We start from the raw sequence: 16,699 nt of genomic DNA on the forward strand, positions 1-16,699 counted from the left end.
CGTTGAGGTGGGAGGAAAACGTGACTCGGTTTATCCGGTTCCCATCGCCAGCCGGACGCCGGGCCCCCACCCCGCTGTCCGAGCAGGGGTCCCGCGCGCAGGCCCGCCCCGGGGCCCGCCCGACCCTCACCTGCGCCCAACCGACCGGTGGGGCCGCCGCCCCGCGTCCCTCCCGGCGCCCCCGCAGGCCGCTTCCGCCCCAGGGCTGGGGACCCTTTACCGGGAAACCGTTCTGGGGCCCACGATCGAGAACGCCGCCGTTAAGAGGGTGTTGACATTTCTGCTTTAAGAGATACCCGTCCCCCTCACCGCGACCTTACCCCCGCGATGGTGCCCCCAGATATCCCCGCGGGGCGGGCCAGAGGGGAGCTGAGAAGGCCAAAGACAATTTCTGGGAAGTTCCTCCGGACCCAGTAGTTCGTTTTGCTGAAAAACCCTTCGTTTTTACCTCCACGTCCTGGAAAGGACTTCAGAGTTTGGGGGTAAGGAGTGATAAAGGTGGGCTCGCTACCGCCTCGTTGGTGCTGTCTAGGAAAGGTGGGCAAGAGATGGAACTCAGAGGTGTTTGGGAGAGATTGTTCTTCCTTCACCTCTCCTTCCCCCCATCTAACTTGGGATTACTTGGAGGCTTCCTATGACAACCAGGCACAGTGGGTAGGCAGTGACAAGGGTTTTCTAAAAGGTCTACATGGCCCTTCTCGAAAGAGAATATCCCAGTGAACAATTAAGTACATGGAAGGTGTGCAACTGAATTGGTCATTTGAGCTTCAAATTAAAACCACACAGTTTTCACTGTGCAGAATGGTTCAAAGGAAAGAAAACAAGCCCAGGCCAAGATGTGGAGTGTTCAGAACCCTCATACTCCATTTTTTAAAAAGATTTATTTATTTATGCATACAAGAGCTGGGGTACAAGCTAGAGATGCTGGGGGTGAGAGGATCCTCCAGACACAGAGCTGGGAACAGAACAGGCAGAATGAGGGAAATACACTGCTGAGGGGAGCAGTGGGTGAGACAGGAGAGGTCTGCCTCGCCATGTGGGTTTCTCCCTGGCGGGCCTGAGGATGGAACTTGTGCTGCAGAAGCTGTGGATTGCTTCATAGTGTAGGACTTAACCCCTTGGGCTACCAGGTAGGCCCCCTCATTCACCATTAATGGAGGTATAAATAGGTAAGTTAGTGCAATTACTTTGGTAAACTGTTTAGCAATATTTATTTATTTTTAAAGATTTATTTATTTATGCATACAAGAGCTGGGGTACAGGCCAGAGATGCGGGGGGCGGAGGGAGGGTGAGAGGATTCACCAGAGACAGAGTGGGGCACAGAACAGGCAGACTGACTGAAACACACTTGTTTAGCAATATTTATTAAAACAGAGCATACACCTACCCTGTGACCCAGCTCCAATGCTAGGTGTATGCTTGATAAAAATGCATATACGTGTTTATCAAAAATGTAATAGACTATTCCTCTTTACAATATTCAGAAATGACTCCAAACTGGAAATAATTCCAAATATCCATTAAAAGAAGAATGGACAGCAATCAAAAATGATAAACACATGCAGTTTGCAGCAACATGGATGGAGCTAGAAAGGATCATCCTCAGCAAAATAAGTCAGAAAGAAAAAGAGAAATACTGGATTGTCTCACTCATAGCAGGAATTTAGAAAACCTAAATATGGGACCAGGAAAAAGACTAATTAATACAAAGTAAAAATCAAAATCAACAAGCAACTATAAACCAGAGACACTATGGGGGGGAGAGGCGGGGAGAGGAAGGATTAAGGTCAAAATAAGGGGGGGGGTGCAATTGTATGGGGAATATAACCAAAATGAAAATGCATATATTGTGCAAAAATGAAAAATGATATAAGAATTATATAAAATGAAATATTTAAAAAAATGGACAAATATATTGTGGTATAGTCACACAATATTGACACAATATGAAAGATTGTGAATGTGCTAGAGCAACCTGTAAATGTATGGCTGAATCACAAAGTTGAGTGAAAGGCTCCACGTGTAAAAGAGAACAGATCCAGTGATTCCATTTACATAAAGGCCAACAACAGGCAAACTTATCTTTACATAAGCATAAATCTAGTTTGGGAGTCGGGCTTGTGATTGGGAAGGGATGCCAGGACGTCTGGGGTATGTTCTCTGACTTGATCTAGGGGCTGTTAGGTTTGTTAAAACAATCATTCAACCAAACACTTTTCCATGTGTTTCACTTTTTTTTTTAATTTTAAGATTTATTTTATATATACAAGAACTGGGGTACAGGCCAGATGTGCGGGAAGGTGAGAGGGTTCACTAGAGACAGGGGAACAGAACAAGCAGAATGACCGAAATAACACTGCTGAGGGGAGCAGCGGGCAAGACAGGAGAGGTCTGCTGTGCCATGTGGGTTGCTCCGGGGCCGGTGGGGATTGAACCGGCACTGCAGAGGCTGCAGACAGCTTCACAGCGTTGCACTCAACCGCCTGCTCCACCAGGGAGGCCCCCATGTGTTTCACTTTGAAAGTGTTTTTATTAAGGTGTGTGTGGGGGAAGCCTGAAGTACTAATTTGTTCCTCTCTTCAATTCAACATACATTCATTTTATAGTCACTATATATAATGTACCAGTAGGCACCGGAGTCCTGGAAAGATGGCACTGCCTTCCAAGAATTTACAACCTAAGCATTAATGCAAACATAAGTCATTGCTTGGAATTGTGAACATTAATATTCAGAAATGAGGTGGGGAGGCCAGAAAGAGTGCCCATGCATGCATAGATTAGCAAACTACAGGACCCAACATTCCTTGCATCTCCCAGAGGAAGTGATGCTCTTTCCCCCTTCCCTCCATGTGAAAGGGAGGTTCTCCAGAGGTTATTCAAGAGGGTCTTCAGCCAATTCTGCACTTTCCAATTGCCATTTTTTTCCTGTTGTCTGTTTCTGAAAAAAAAAAAAAAAAAAATCTTATTGTTGGAATAATTGATTGCTTTTGTTTGAGGTCAACATACCTGTCTTTGACACTATTAAAATTGTTAGGAAAGTCCAAAATAATTACTTTGGAAGAAAATTGGAAGTCAAGAATATACATCTAGGCAGTTTGACTTAAGTATTGGGGAAGACACTCAAGAAAACATGACGGAGGGCCTCCCTGGTGGTGCAGCAGTTGAGTGCTGGGCTGCGAAGCTGCCCTCAGTCTCTGCAGCGCCGGTTCAATCCCCGGTTGCTGGCAAGGTCCCACATGGTGTGCAGACCTCTCCTGCCGCCCACTGCTTCCCTCAGCAGTGTATTTGGTCAGTCTGGCTGTTCTGTTCCCCGCTCTGGCTCTGGTGAATTCTCTCACCCTCCCGCGCTTCTGATTGTACCCAATGCTTGTATAAATAAATAAATCTTTAAAAAAACCCCCAAAAAACAAAAATCATGACGGACTGTTGACCCTGTGGACCTGGGCTGTTGGAGACGCCTCGCTTCTCCTGTCCTTGGAATATGCATTCTTCTTGCCTTTCCCACTTCTAGAAACTACTCTAAGGATGCAGTCTTGAGATAGTTTTGTACTGTGGGACAGAGCATGTGATTAAATCTCATAAAGGCTTCTCCATAAACTCTCAAGATTTGGTGGATGGGTGCAGGAAACTATTTATTGTGCTGTTGCCCACAGTCCTTTGGCTACTAGAACAGCCACCCACCAATATAGAGTGGTCTGCCGTCTTCTTCTGGCTCTCCTTGTCTGCTGTGTATGGAAGCTGGCTTCTGGCTACAGAAGCCATAATACCATGTGCAGGGTTATGGTGACCAATCATGTTTCACAGGACTGAAGGGTTTCCAGGGACCAGGGACTTCTAGTGCTAAGTTTATAATAATCTTGGGCCACTTGGGATGGCTGGTCATTCTAGCGGGGGCTAAGAGGAATTCATCTTTGAATTTGAAGTACCTAGCACAAAGTCTGGCACATAGAAGATGCTCAATACAAGCTCAGTGCATGATTGTTGAAATGGAATGGGGGAAAAATGATAACAGGTAATGCCAGTCCTTTTCAGGGAGACAGAGGGTTGTGGGAAAAATGGACTGAGACCAGGTTGAGGAGGTCCTTGAATGCCAGACTGAATACTTTGATTATGTCTTTTTTTTTTTAAAGATTTATTTATTTATGCATACAAGAGCTGGGGTACAGGCCAGAAGTACAGACCAGGGTACAGGCCAGGGGATGAGAGGATTCACCAGAGACAGAGTGGGGAATAGAACAGGAAGACTGACTGAAATACACTGCTGAGAGGAGCAGCGGGCGAGTCAGGCGAGGTCTGCTGTGCCATGTGGGTCAGCTCCCTAGCCCGCCGGGGATCAAACTCATGCTGCAGAGGCTGCAGATTGCTTCATAGTGCTGTGCTTAACCCCTTGTGCCACCAGGAAGGCCTTGGATTATATCTTATTCACCGTTGGTAACCATGGAATGCTTTGGAACAAAAGAAATGACATAGAAAAAAAATCATGCTTTTCCTTATTCTTTTTCACAGAATATAACAACAATTTTCTTTTATTTAAAATAATTTATTGAAGTAACATTGGTTTATAACATATAGGTTTCAGTTGTACAGCATTATAATTGATCCCCACCCAAAATCGAGTTTCCATCTATCACCATACTATTGATTCCCTTTACTGGATTTGCCCGCCCCCCCCACCCCCCCCATCCTCTCCCCTCTGGTGACCACCATTTGTTCTCATAATTTAAGAGATTGTTTTGTTTGTTCTTTTGTTTCTGTCTCTAAGTCTCAGATGTATAGCTTTGTATTTTGACATGTTATAAACTACATTATGTTCAGCACTGAAGATCTAGTTTCCATCTAATTGCCCCCTTTACAGTTTACTTATCCTGCATCCTCCCTTACTTCACTGCTAACCACCATTCTGTTTTCAGACTCAGGGCTTATTTTTGTTTTAATTGTTTGCTTTGTTTCTTTATCTTCCATGTGAGTGAAATCATACAGTATTTGTTTTTCTCCACTTGACTCATTTCACTTAGTATATTTGCTTTTCCTTAGTAAATCTGGGTCCTGAACAGGGTGAGTTGACATAAGTAGAGTATGCAACCTTACGTTCAGGTAGAAGGTTATAGGAGTCTAGAAAAAAGTTTAGTAACAAACTTTTAGAACTGTAAGGGAACTACAGGCTTCACAAACCTAATGCCTTTCTTAGTGTTTAATTAAAATTTTCTTGTACGTTCCTTTTAGAAACTGCTTTTCCCATACCTTTCCTTCTCCCTTCTTAAATATTACTATTTATTTGTAATATTCATATTAGTTATCAATAAATGAAGATCCAGTGGTAACATGACTTGTTCAAGGTTATTCAGCAAGTCCTAAGAAGGCTGGGCAAGAAGTAGTTCCTTCCCTGATGGGACAGTGACCTTACATTACTTGAGAAGTTCCATCGCCCTGCCACACTGGGAGTAAGTGTGCACTGAGAAAGGAAGGGAGAAGGCAGCATCTTTCTTTTTTTTTTTTAAATAAATTTTATTTTTATATTCCCCATACAATTGCAGCCCCCTTATTTTGACCCCAATCCCTCCCCTCCCCGCCCCCCACCCCCCATAGAGTGTCTCTGGTTCATAGTTTTTTGTTGATTTTGATTTTCACTTTCTTATAGTTATTCATTTTCCTGGTCCCTTATTTAAGTTTTCTAGATTCCTGCTATGAGTGAGACCATCCGGTATTTTTCTTTTTCTTTCTGGCTTATTTCGCTGAGCATAATCCCTTCCAGTGCCATCCATGTTGCTGCAAATTGCATGTGTTTATCTTTTTTGAATGCTGAGTAATATTCCATGGTGTATATGTACCACATCTTCTTGATCCACTCATCTATTTTGGGGCATTTGGGTTGTTTCCAAAGCTTAGCTATTGTAAATAGTGAAGCAGCATCTTTCTTGAAGTTAAATACTGCCAGTTCTTAAATTCTGAGAGTATAACCTTCCACCTTTTTGGTAATTAAAAATGTGAATTCTTGGGGCCTCCTTTGGTGTTGCAAAGGACTAAGACGCAGCACTATGAAGCAATCTGCAGCAACTACAGCACAGGTTTGAGCCCTGGCCAGGGAGTTTGACCCACATGGTGCAGTCAGACCTCTCCTGACTGGCCCACTGCTCCCCTCAGCAGTGTATTTCAGTAGATCTGCCCATTCTGCTCCCCACTCTGGTGAATCCTCTCACCTCCCCCACACCTCTGGCTTGTATCACAGTACTTGTACACAAAAATAAATCTTTTAAAAAATGTGAATTTTTTTTTTTTTTTTAAAGATTTATTTGTTTATTTATTTATACATGCACCGGGTACAGTCAGAAGCGCGGGAGGGTGAGAGAATTCACCAGAGCCAGAGCAGGGAGCAGAGCAGGCAGAAGGACCGAAGTACACTGCTGAGGGGAGCAGCGGGCGGCAGGAGAGGTCTGTGCACCATGTGGGACCCTCCTCCAGTGGCCGGGGAGCAGCCGGGGATCGAACCGGCGCCGCAGAGGCTGCGGGCAGCTTCGCAACCCAGCGCTCAACCGCTGCGCCACCGGGGAGGCCAAAAAAATGTCAATTTTTTTTTATGAGATGATGGTTAAGGGGAGTCGATAATGTCTTTATGTGACAACATCAAAAGTTTCTCCTCCCTATATGGGCCTGCTGCTTTATAAAATATGTCTGAAACAGACTTTCGCTTCATCCTTGTGCTACTTCTGGCTCAGCATCCTTTCATTCTCCTCATTACCAAAGAAATTTAAAGGATGGAGATCCGGATCCACAAGTGTTTGTGGTAGCCATGGCTCACCCTCATTCTATCTTCTCTACATACGTCTTCCTGTACTATAGAGGATGCAAAATCAAAACCTTTATTTCCCAGATTTCCCTGCAGCTAGGATTCTAATTGGAAACTTGAGCTACTGATAATTTGCAGAAGATTTGAAAATTAGAAGTGAGGCCATCTCCAGGCCAGCAGGGTCACAGGATGTTGGGGTCCTCTGCAGCAGTGCTCCAAGATCCATTCGCTAGCTTCACGCCTCAACAGCCTTGGAGTGTTTAGATTCCTGGATCACCACCAGGGCACGGTGTTCTACAACCTAACAGTTTCAACAACACTGTCTGGAATCATCATCACCTTTCTGTAGCTTCCCAGGTGGGTAAGTTGAGTAGTCTCATTTGGAGAGTTATCTCTAGGACAGAGCAGAGAAGCGCCTCCTCCAGTCCTTCCAACAATTTTTCTAAGTGTCAATGTCCCTGTATTAAGACCTTTTCCACTTAAAGTGGTTTCTGTTTACTGCAAGCAACTCTGACAGATACAATACTGGACTGAATAATAGTTAAGTGTATTGTCCTTTCTCTACCAGCCCATTCTAGACCACTGCCTTCCTTTTCCTTCTTCTTTCCATAAATGCCAAACGCAATATAGCCTGGTATTTTCATCCTTGGTCTTCTGAAGTCTTGTAGCAGTTCCTTGGGTCCCAGAGAGGAAAGAAATTCATAAGTACCATAAGAAAGGGTAGTGCTTAGGGAGGGGGAACAGTTGGGCTCCAAGAAAGGATGTGGACAATACTTCTGAGGCCCAAGGTCCTGACTCAGTATTTCCCTTCTAGGTAATCAAGATGGCCCTGGTTTATTTTTACCTGCAGTGGGGCGGAGCGGGGGTCCTGCGTTCTTGATTAGGAACAATGACAGTATTTTTTGTCTTCCCTGAACTGAGGGAGAAAAGGGCTCTAGGTCACCTTATAGATATATCTGGCTTTGGCCTTCTGGGCATCATCAAAGGGCAAATGCCAGAGCTCTACATATATGAATTAGTAACTTTTAAAAAATTATGCATTTCCATATAATTCAAAAAATACTACAAATGGAACAAAATGTACTTTTAGCTCATAATTTTGAGCTTTCTTAAATATCCTCTCCTCGTACCTTTGGCATAAAAACAAATATATTACTATGATAGAATTATTTATAGCCAAGTAATAACTTTCCTCTGGTATTTTTATTATTATTTATTTTTTAAGATTTATTTATTCATTTACACAAGAACGGTGGTACAGGCCAGATGCGCAGGAGGGTGAGAGGATTCACCAGAGACAGGCGGGGAACAGAACAGGCAGACTGACTGAAATACACTGCTGAGGGGAACAGCGGGGCGACAGGAGAGGTCTGCTGCGCCATGTGGGACCCTCGCTGGCTGGCCCGCAGGGATAGAACTGGCTCCGCAGAGGCTGCGGACAGCTTCACAGCACTACGCTCAACTGCCTGTGCCACCAGGGGAGGCCCTGGTATTTTTATTATTGCGAATATAACTACTACCTGATTTTTTTTTTTTTTTAAGTAAAGATTTATTTATTTATTTATTTATTTATACAAGCACTGGGTACAGTCAGAAGCACAGGAGGGTGAGAATTCACCAGAGCCAGAGCGGGGAGCAGAGCAGGCAGAAGGACTGAAGTACACTGCTGAGGGGAGCAGCAGGCAGCAGGAGAGGTCTGCGTGCCATGTGGGACCCTCCTCCAGTGGCCGGGGAGCAGCCGGGGATCGAACCGGCGCTGCAGAGGCTGTAGGCCTCTTCGCAACCCAGCGCACTACCTGATTTTTAAACTATTGTCATAATGAAACTCAAGAGGCAGTCAGGATGATATGCTCTCTTATAAACTAGCCTGGAAAATCCAAGATCAAAAAATAAGGGATCACTTTGGATAAACTGCAGGTACCTGTTGCTCAAACGTGACCAATATCCCTGTGTGGGAATAGTTCTGATACTAATGTGAAGTACTTGCACTGTTCCCTCAATTTTATTTTATTTTTTTCCTTCTTTTTATTTTATTTTATATATTTTTTACAACATTTTTCATTTTTGCACAATGTATGCATTTTCATCTTGGTTATAATCCCCCTATAATTCCCACCCCCCCTTATTTTGACCCTAATCCCTCCTCCTCTCCCTTCCCTCAATTTTAGAGCACAGTTTTTAGACAACGTTAAAGCATAAGCTTTAAGAAAGAATGGGCTAGAAAAAAGGGTACATGTGTACAAGGAAGCAAAGGTTTGCACAGTAGCGATTCCATTTATAGTACAGTGGTATCTCTCAACCCTCTCAAATGATTTCTTCCAATCCTTGAATCTCAGATTATAGTTTAAACACCTTCTTTCCATTCACTGGATAAGGGCATTTTTTCCTACTTTCATCTAATTTTTCAATGTTTCTGGGAAGGCTGGTTGAGAGGAAAACTACTTTCAGATTTTAAGGGCCTCAAGTGTTACAGAGAAAATGGTAGCATTTCCACAGATAGGTGGGGCTGGGGGAGCAGATCTACCTCTCAATTTCTGACTGTATTAACCCAATTGAGTAAGAAGTTTTTTTTTTTTCAGGATAATAAAATCGGCGCAGACACCTTTAAACACATTCTAAAAGTCTGGCATCTTTAGAAATTGTGCAGCATATTTTGTAAAAGTGTTCTCATTCTGAGTTGACTGGGATCACGTTGTGCATGTTGGCCACTGTCAGGCACCCGAAATTCAACCACGAATAAAATATACTCCCTACCTAAGAAGGTTCTGGATATGACTAATACCCTTCCCTCAGGCAAATCTTTGCAGTTCTCTTCATCTCACCCACCCTCTCCGATGATTTTATGAATGGTTTCTTTAGCAACGCGCCTGCTGAATACTGTGATCCAGGGTCTGCCCTGGGCTTGGATGGTAAAGTCTGTGCCCCTACCCGTCTCTGGGCGGGGGAAAACCTCATGCTTGCCCTTTCCTTTGTGTCCTCCTTAGAGTGAGTGTGAATAAATGGGAAGAGGAAGGCCAAGGCTCAGAGAAACGGTCGCGTATATTCCAGACAGCCCGGGCACCCTGGTCGCTGAGTAAACAGGAAACTTACAGATCCCCTGCAGGAAATGACCTTGTTCGAGGGCAGCGAAGGTGTCGCTGGTTTCCCTCTTTTCCCTCCAGGCCCCTCACGCCCAGTTCCGGGTTGCAACCCGCCGGGCCCCTCACGACAACAGCAGCGCCCGGGGCGCTCCCGTCCCACCCCGGCGACGTCCCCGCAGAGCGGCCAATCGCCGCCCCCTCCGGGGGACAAGTCCAGGCCTTGTTTCGCCTCCGAAAATGCCAACCAATCGGCAGCGGGGGTAGGAGGCACCCGAATAACCTTCACTTCCTCCCCGAGTCGCCCCGCCGGCAGGCGTCACCCTGATCGATGACCCCGGCAGCCAATCAACAAGCCTCGCCGGGCCCAGCCCACCTTAAACCTCTATCAGTTAAAACGCCGCCGGGGAATGGGGGCGGAGAGTGGGAAACGCGCCCCCTCCTCGGGCAGTGGCCGGGGGGGTGCGCCCCGACCTGGTGAACCCTAATTTTCGACTCACGGTCACTGGGTACAGCCTGTTTCACATGCCCGAATTCTGTCCCTCCTCGACCCCACCCCAAGAGGAGCCTACCCCCCAGCAGGCCCCCCGCAAGCGCCATCTCAGGGGCACACGGCCCCGCCCCGCACCCCCCGCGCCGTCCCGGGTCTCCGCGCTCCTCCCGGCGCGGCTGGAGTGGGACGGAGAGCCCGGCGGCGGCCGGCGCCAATCTTTCCATTCAGCGCGGCTCTCCTCCCCGGCCCACGTTCCCGGGTCGGCGCTGACACGGGAGTGGGCGGAGCGGGGTGCCGGCTCGGCGCCGGGGGCGGCTCCGGCTGCTTAAGGTGGAACGGCCTGGAGGGGGGCTGGGTCCCCAACGCGCCCGCCGCGCGCCCGCGACTCCCGCCCGCCGCCCACCGCCCACCCCGGCCTCTCCGGCCGCCCCTCGCCGCTCGCCCTCTGCCCTAGGTCCTAGTCTCTTCAGGGAGGAGAAACAGGTTAGAGGATAAAAAGAACGTAGGAAGCTTAAAAATATCAGACAGTTACGTAAAAGACAACAACAAAAACGCAAGCCACGCAGAGAACTTTTCCTTTATGATTTCACTTCAGCGGGGCGCCTTTCTTTCAAACTCTCCTTTTTAAATAAAGTAGCTCGAATTTCTGATACGAGCTCAGATTCTGTCTGATAACTATTTCTAAGGAAATCCTTGGGGGGTCCGCTTATTCTGTCCCTGCTAGACCTGACTCGGGCCATTAGAGGACCCTGTGATTAGTGGCTGCGGGCACCGCCTCCTCTTAGCACCCGCGCCCCGGGAGCAGGAAGAGTGGGAGGTGGATCGTGCATGGCCTTGCGGCCTCGGCTCTGTACCACTGGTCCAGGCTTTTCTTTGGTAAAATGTAGACAGTGACTACCACTAAGGTTTGGTAGGGATCGTGTCAATGCAAATGCGTTGTAATCTGACAGGTTGAAACAAACATTAGACGATATTAAAAGTGCTAAGTATAAAGTTGTGAACCTTTACAATAATCCACTGTGTTCCAGCACTTCAACAGTATTGAAAACACCTTCTTGGAAAATTTCAAGCACATACAAAAGTAGAGTTAATAGTGTTTTAAAAAGGGCCTCCCTGATGGCACAAGGGGTTAAGATGCAACCTATGAAACTCATCGCAGCCACTTCAGCATGAGTTTCATCCCTGGCCAGGGAGGTACCCACAGACCTCTCCTGACTCGCCCGCTGCTCCCCTCAGCAGTGTATTTCAGTCGATCTACCTGTTCTATTACCCACTCTGACTCTGGTGAATCCTCTCACTGCCTGTACTCTAGTTCCTGTATGTATAAATAAAAAAATAAATCTATAAAAAAATAGTGTTTTAAAAACCTATATCCTGATAAGCGACACTTGTCAATCATTTATCATCTATACTGCTCTTCTCCATCACATGATTTTTTAAAAAAAAGATTTATTTATTTATTTATACAAGCACTGGGCACAGTCAGAAGCGCAGGAGGGTGAGAGGATTCACCAGAGCCAGAGGGGAGAACAGAGCAGGCAGACTGACGAAGTACACTGCTGAGGGGAGCAGCAGGAGAGGTCTGCGCGCCATGTGGGACCCTCGCTTGGCGGCCTGGCGGCCGGGGATTGAACTGGCGCTACAGAGGCTGTGGGCAGCTTCGCAACCCAGCGCTCAACCGCTGTGCCACCAGGGAGGCCTTCCATCACATGATTATTTTTTTCCATTCCTTATATGAATCAATAAATGCCTTCCTATATCCAAGTTGTTTTGAGTTATTTTTTTGGTCTATTGTAATCAAAAGTTAACACAGTTGCTAATGCTACTGAGCAGTTTACTCACTGTCAAGCAGTGCCCTGTCTTGGTCATGGTGATTTAATCCTCGTCACAACTCCACCAGACACGGACCATTATTTTTATTTTTTCCTAATAATCTCAAATGTTGTTTTAATATTTTTTCCTAACTGTTTCTGTTTTTTACTATTTATTTGCTTGTTTTCTCCCCCCCCCACCCCCATCCTTTTCATCCCCTTAACCCTTTTCCACACCTTCCCTCATAATCTGAGTCCTCAGGGTGTTTGTAGATGTCTAGTAATTTCTACAAGTGTTTTACCTTGTGGAATTGTGTGTTATATGACTGTCCAACATTTTTACCGTTTTGACTTGGTTTACTGCATATGAATTTTTCAAACTCCCTCCTTTTTGTTAAAAATGGCTGCATTTCATGCTTTCTTGTGGCAGTGTACTCTTTCATGGTGTGTATGTACCACATCTTTTTTTTTTTTTTAAGATTTACTTATTTGGGCCTCCCCGGTGGCGCAGCGGTTGAGAAGCTGCCCGCAGTCTCTGCAGCGCCGGTTCGATCCCTGGCTGCTCCCCGGCCACCGGAGGAGGGTCCCACATGGTGCACAGACCTCTCCTGCCGCCCGCTGCTCCCCTCAGCAGTGTATTTCGTGAGTCTGCCTGTTCCGTTACCCGCTCTGGTGAATTCTTTCACCCTCCTGCGCTTCTGACTGTACCCAGTGCTTGTATAAATAAATAAATAAATCTTTAAAAAAAAAAGATTACTTATTTATGCATACAAGAACTGGGGTACAGGCCAGAGGTGTGGGGGGAGGGCCAAGAGGATTCACCAGAGACAGAGTGGGGAAGCAGAACAGGCAGATTGACTGAAATACACTGCTGAGGGGAGCAGTGGGCAAGTAGGAAAGGTCTGCAGCACCATGTGGGTAGCTCCGTGGCCGGGGATTGAACTCGTGCTGCAGTGGCTGTGGATAGCTTCATAGGTTGTGGTTTGTTTGTTTTTTTAAGATTTATTTTTATTTATTTTATACAAGCACTGGGTACAGTCAGAAGCACGGGAGGGTGAGAGAATTCACCAGAGCCAGAGTGGGGAGCAGAGCAGGCAGAAGGACTGAAGTACACTGCTGAGGGGAGCAGCAGGAGGCAGGAGAGGTCTGCTTGCCATGTGGGACCCTCCTTCGGTGGCCGGGGAGCAGCCGGGGATCGAACTGGTGCAGCAGAGGCTGCAGGCAGCTTCACAACCCAGAGCTCAACCGCTGCACCACCAGGGAGGCCCCATAGGTTGTGTCTTAACCCCTTGTGCCACCAGGGAGGCCCTGTACCACATCTTTTTGATGACTTCCTCCAGTGAAGGAGATTTAGGTTGCTTCCATGTTCTAGCTACTGTAAATAAATCATGATGATTATTTTGAAGTAGTTTTCAGCAATTTTTGTGACTAAATCATTTTGCATTTTCACAAAATGTAGAGACAAAAAAAAATAACATAATTCCATTAATATATCTAAAATACAACAATAATTCCTTGATATCACCACCATCTGGACTGAAATTTCACCATTTCATAAAAGTTTTCCCAGTTGCTTTGTTTATATCAGGAGCCCTCAATGTCCCCTATTGTATTTGATGGACCAGTCTCCCGTTTCATAATATCCAGTTTGGTTGGTGAGTCTTTTAAGTCTCTTTCAATCTCCAGGTTCCTCTTCCTTTATGCACTTATCTAAATGCACTATACACATGAAGTCAGGCAGTTCTTCCAAAATACCATGAAGTAGGGTATTTATTTTTATTTATTTATACATACAAGAACTGAGGTATAAGCCAGTGGTGTGGGGGGGTGAGAGGTCTCACCAGAGACAGAGTGGGGAGCAGAATAGGCAGATCTACTGAAATACACTGCTGAGGGGAGCAGCCAGGCAAGACAGGAGAGGTGGCCATGTGGGTCAGCTCCCTGATGGGGCATCAAACTCATGCTGCAGTGGCTGGCGATTCCTTGATGACTTTAACCCCTGCACCACTAGGAAGGCCCTATAGAAACATTTTGTGTGTGTGTGTGTGTGTGTGGCACCCTCGCTGGTGGCCGGGGATCGAACTGGTGCTGCAGAGGCTGTGGGCAGCCTCGCAACCCAGCGCTCAACCGCTGAACCACCAGGGGAGGCCCCCCTATAGAAACTTTTTAAACATGATTTTCTCACTGAAAAATAGATGCATGAAAAATTGATTCATTAAAATAGTAAAGCCTTTTGCTAAATATCTAAATGGTAAAGAAGATAAAAAAGGAAAAAAACTACTACTATTTAAAAGCTAAACTGGTATTCTATATAAAGGCATAACATAGATTATTTAACAGTTACCCTGATATTTTTATTGAAGTTGTTTCTAATTTTCTAGTTACAAATAATGCTACAGCAAATATCATTTATATTTCAAATGATTTCTGGAGCTTTTCACTTTTCCACATTTCCTGGAAAAGAGAGTCTAATCCTTCCCTACCTTTCCCAAGTGGTAGTACTTTTCCCTCTCTAGCCCTGCCCCCCAAATTCCATATACATAGAAAAAGTGTGAGAAAAAGAAGCATAACAATACATCTCAATATAGCAAGAAACATTCGATGCCAAATTATCTGTGTCAGAACTGAGTTTGTTTCAAAGAGGGGGATAAATACAGATTTAAACCTATATTTAAATGTTTTGGATATTGGATATTAGAAGGGTGGGGAGGGGAAAAGGGATCAATTGGACTTCATTTTCTTAAGTTTAAGGATGACTTTTAATTCTGACAATTCAGGATAATGGAATAGAAATTTAGCCTGGTCTTTGAATTCATTTAGATTTGCTGGTGTGAGTCCTGATTTTCCTACGTACTAATCATGTGAACTCTGATGCAGTCAGTAGGTAAGTCATAATTTTCTCATCTGTAAAAAAGGTATAATAAGAGTGCCTTCTGGAATTGTTAGAAGAATTAAATGTGGTAACACCTGCAGAGTGCTTAGCTCAATGCCTGGCACACTGTCAATGTAATGTAATTATTACATACAATACACTTTACTATCAAGTTATACATAGTCATCAGGCTGTAATCCTGAGTATGCAGTCTTTATTTTATTTTATATTTTTATTGAGGTAACATTGATTTACAATCCTATATATGATTTAGGGGAACAGGTTCACACCTTCTCAGAGGTATATCACCACACCACACCCACCACTAAAGCACCCTTAGTCCTTTACCATAGACCATTGGACTCTCTCCCTATTGACTCTCTCCCACCTCCCTAATAGCCTTAGCTCTACAGTCAGATTTCTAGGATTTGCTTTGGCTTAGTTTTGTCAGTTCCTTTGCTTTGTTTCTCTTATTCCACATGTGAGTGAAAACAGCCAGTATTTGTTTTTGTTCTTATGACTCAATTCATTTAGCATAATCCTCTCGAGTTCCAGTCATCTTGTCTTGAATGGCAACATCTCATCTTCTTTATTCCTGAGTAATATTCCATTGTGTATATGGACATCACATCTTCTTAATCTACTCATCCTTTGCTGGGCATTTAGGTTGTTTCCATACCCTGATTATTTTATGCAGTTTTTTTTTTTTTAAAGGAATTCAAATATTTCATGAGTAACATTTTTGCCTTCATAGTATTTTATGTGAAAAAAATGTATGAGGACAGAGAATGAAATATATATAACAATTTGCCGAGAAATAATAGGACTAGAGGAGTAAAAGTGGAGGTGGGCTCCCTCGTGGCATCTTCTGTCTCTGGGTGGGGATTCGTCTATAAGGGACAGAGAATTTGAACATTCCACACTTAGTGATGAGGATAAGGAATATTATAGAATTGTCAAGTGAACTGAACAATAGTCATATTTTGCATACGTTGTATAGGGGACAGTCTAACAAGCAGAGTCACATAAATTATCTCATTTGATCTTTGCGACACCTAATCGGGAAGGCTGGGCGAGCAGCAAGGTCCCCCGCTCGCTGACCAAGATCCCACAGAACAGGGGCCTTGCACGAGTTTATAAAACTAGATTTTCTAATGTTTGGTCCAGAGTTTTCTCCTGTACATGCACATTTGTCCCTTTATATGGTCTCCCATTCAAAAAGCATTCTGGGGACCGATGGTACCAGGGTAACCTCTGGTATCATCAGGGGCGTCCCCATAAACCATCTCAGGGCAAAGAGCAGCCCGTCGGAGACGTTCCTGGCAACGCTGTGCATCGCATATCATTTTCGCTCATCCGTCCGTAGAAAGACGACAGCAGGATGAAACAAGGTCAGCCGACCCGAGGTAGAGCAAAATCGGAATTGGCAGCGGGCGCCTGGCGCGAACCCGGGGCTCCGCGGCGGAGCGCGGCGAGTCGTCCCGCGGGGCGCCGGGCGGGCTGCGGCGGGGCGCGGGGGCCGGCGCGGCGGGCGCGGCGGGCGCGGGCTCGGGCGGCGGCGCGGCTCCCGGCTCTGCGCCCCGCTCCGCGCCCCGCGCTCGGGCGCCGCTCGCTCCTCCTTAACCCGCGCGGGGAGGCGGCGGCGCGGCCCGGCGGGCGGG

The 16,699-nt window shown here is 45.8% G+C and overlaps 1 protein-coding gene and 1 long non-coding RNA gene across 2 annotated transcripts in view; one reads left to right on the forward strand and one right to left on the reverse strand.

Moving 5' to 3' along the window:
• SLC2A3 (solute carrier family 2 member 3) overlaps positions 1-172 on the reverse strand; it is a 68,535-nt gene extending 68,363 nt beyond the window's left edge. Inside the window, exon 1 of the mRNA XM_037514390.2 lies at positions 131-172. The gene's annotated coding sequence lies outside the window, so the exon portion shown is untranslated. The remainder of the gene's footprint in view (positions 1-130) is intronic.
• On the forward strand, positions 161-9,557 carry LOC119247741 (uncharacterized). The gene is made up of 3 exons (XR_005125820.2): positions 161-482; positions 6,870-7,142; positions 9,365-9,557. It is a non-coding gene; the product is annotated as an uncharacterized LOC119247741 (long non-coding RNA).
• Positions 9,558-16,699: the final 7,142 nt, after the last annotated feature.

The sequence above is a fragment of the Talpa occidentalis genome, unplaced genomic scaffold (genome assembly GCF_014898055.3).
Source record: "Talpa occidentalis isolate TD23 unplaced genomic scaffold, MPIMG_talOcc4v2.1 talOcc4.16, whole genome shotgun sequence".
In the NCBI taxonomy this organism is placed as follows: domain Eukaryota; kingdom Metazoa; phylum Chordata; class Mammalia; order Eulipotyphla; family Talpidae; genus Talpa; species Talpa occidentalis.